Source organism: Stegastes partitus, unplaced genomic scaffold (assembly GCF_000690725.1).
Source record: "Stegastes partitus isolate 25-593 unplaced genomic scaffold, Stegastes_partitus-1.0.2 Scaffold119, whole genome shotgun sequence".
NCBI classification, from domain to species: domain Eukaryota; kingdom Metazoa; phylum Chordata; class Actinopteri; family Pomacentridae; genus Stegastes; species Stegastes partitus.
Window position 1 is genome coordinate 174,063 of NW_007577850.1, and position 2,608 is coordinate 176,670.

The 2,608-nt window shown below is 45.0% G+C and overlaps 1 protein-coding gene across 1 annotated transcript in view; it reads right to left on the reverse strand.

Annotated features, from left to right (window-relative positions):
• Positions 1-2,608, reverse strand: part of brf1a (BRF1 general transcription factor IIIB subunit a) — a gene marked incomplete at its 3' end in the record, with an annotated part of 133,898 nt that overhangs the window by 113,677 nt on the left and 17,613 nt on the right. The gene's annotated exons all lie outside the window — the stretch shown is intronic.

Genomic DNA, 2,608 nt, shown 5'->3' on the forward strand with positions numbered 1-2,608 from the left:
GATGATGGTGGAACATCTTTCCACAAATGATGGTGGAACATCTTTCTACAAATGATCATTTTCGACAGTTTTTAAGTTATTTTGGACGACTCTTGAGTCAATTTGGATAATTTTATGTCATTTTGGACACATTTCAAATCATTTTGGACAATTACAGATTAGAGTCAAGTTGTTGGAAGAGCCATCCAGCATGGTGAAACATCTTTCTACAGCTGATGAGCAGAGTAGTGGGAAAAACAGCGAGTTTGTAGAGGTCATAAAAATGCAAATATTTAAAGCTCGATGGGGTGTTGAGCCACAATTTTTTCATTTTCATTCAAGGTTTTTTCAATTTACATATGGCAATTTTAACTTGTAGACACTAAATTCAAGAATTTTTCCACACATTCTATGGTCTTTTCTTCTTTGTAGATTTAGGATTCTGTGTCTTTCGAGACCGTTCAACAGCTTGTATGACTTTGCACGCGCTCAGTGGACACCGGCATTGAAATTTATGTTAATGAAATACAATCAGTAAATCCAATTCAAGACACTAATTCGTCTCCTGGACCAGATGAAACCAGACCAGACGCTCACATTTCCACCTCCAAACATGCCATCCTCCCGGCGCCCGGTCGCCGTGGTGACAGGTGCGCCCCGGTCTCGGATTAGCGGAGGCTCCTCTGAAAAAGGTCTCACAATGGAATTAGTGGCAGCGCAGATGAAATGGAAAAAGATAATCCCAGCGCACGCCGTCTGGAGATTACACACGACTCCCGTAATCGGGGAAAATAAACGACAGCGGGTCTGCAGCACATCTGGCTGCACTGACGGGAAAAAAACAAAATAATCACACCTGAGTTGGTGCAACAGGAGCTTTAAAACTGATTCAGGAGCGATATGCAGCCAGGTGGGACTCACGCTGGACATAAGAGATTCAATCTGAGCTTTTCATTTTGCTCCAAGATGAAAAGCTAATGGGATTCTTCATGCACCTGATCACATCAAATCAATCTGTATCTTCTGAAGCTGCTTCTTTTTTAATCTAAAATTCAGTTTCTCCATTGAGCTGCAGCAGATGAAGAGCAGCAACAAGAGAAAACTCACACTGAAACGGCCTCCACAGATGTTCACTTGTTCTAGTTTTAACGCCTGAAGCCTCCAGTCAGACGTCCATCAGTCACATTGGAGGCTTTTAATACTTTAATACTCGGCGCAGAAATGATTTTCTGGGTCCACCCTGACCTTCACCTCTCCGACATCTTTGGGACCAATCAGACCTCGACGGCCAACACCAGAGCTGGACCTCAGTGTTTCCTACAAGAGCAAATCTCCGCTGCCAAAGTCCGCCTGACTACCAGCAGAGTCGAGGCCGTTGGAGCAGATTAATGCTCAGAGTTTTCAAATTAGACGCTCGACAAAACCTGGACGGTTCAACGGCACAGAAGTCGAGTCATTTCACCCAATAGATGCAAAATGACCGTAAGAAGACTCAAACTGACCACAAATGAGTCCAAACAAGTGCAAAATGACTATAAAGAGACACAAAATGATTCCAAACAACAAGAAAAAGATGCAAAACTACTTTAAAAAAAAAAAAGTAATCTGATCACAAAAACAAGCTAAAAATGACTATTGGGTTTTATGTCTTTTTATACAGCATACGTAAACTTCTGGTTGTGACTGTAGACTTTTGGGATCTTTTGGAAACGAAGGAGGAAAAAGCTGATTAAAAAGGGAACCAAAAGGTGGAAGCACAATCTGTCGGCAGCCTGAAAAAGAACCAGACAGTCTGGTCGTCTTTTCTGTGCTTGTTCCTCATTAAATTAAAGTCCAGGTTTAGACGGATGTTTCCTTTTCGCTCTGCTCTCCTTCTCCTTTGTCCTGGCGCTCCCCTGTGACAACATTACAGACTCAGCCAGCTGTGGAAGAGGAAGTGAGCGCTGCTATTTTTACTCCGCTCCTCCAACACGCACCGACAGACACACAAAGCCCAGTAAACAATGCGGCAGGAAGGCATTACACCCGGCTCGCCTCGTTTTCATTAGGTAAACCCGTCCCGGCCGTCCTGTGCCGCGGTTACGTAACACAATCATCCTCGGAGGCAAAGTGAGTCAGGAGCGAACGGCACACTGAGCACGAAAAAAACAAAAGAGCTGCTCTGCTCATGACAAAAAGGCATGAAGCTAAAAGTCCCATTATCCCGTCAATGACACATCGCTGTGGACTTCAATAAGCTGCCGTTAGCAGATTACGAAACATTAAGAAGGGCAGTGACGGGCGGCCCGGCCTCCGATGAGTCACATCAGAACCGGTGAAGCCACGAGGTTTGTCAAATTTGACGGGCAATTTTTCACTCGACAGATTCTGAACTTCTACTCAGCGGCTGCAGCGAACGCCTGAAACACGATGCAGCTCTGTTCTTCGATCACGTTTCCTCTCAGAGTTGCACTGATTTAAACGGACACACAAACAGAACTGATCGACTTCATCGCTGCGTGCTGGAGGAGGTCGGGGTGTGTGCGTGGGCCAACAAAGCATCTGGACAAAACGACCAAACCCAACGGCGGGTTTGAAAATTGACCCGCTGTTTCTCGAAAAGCCTCACACGCTGCTCCAGTAGATGCTA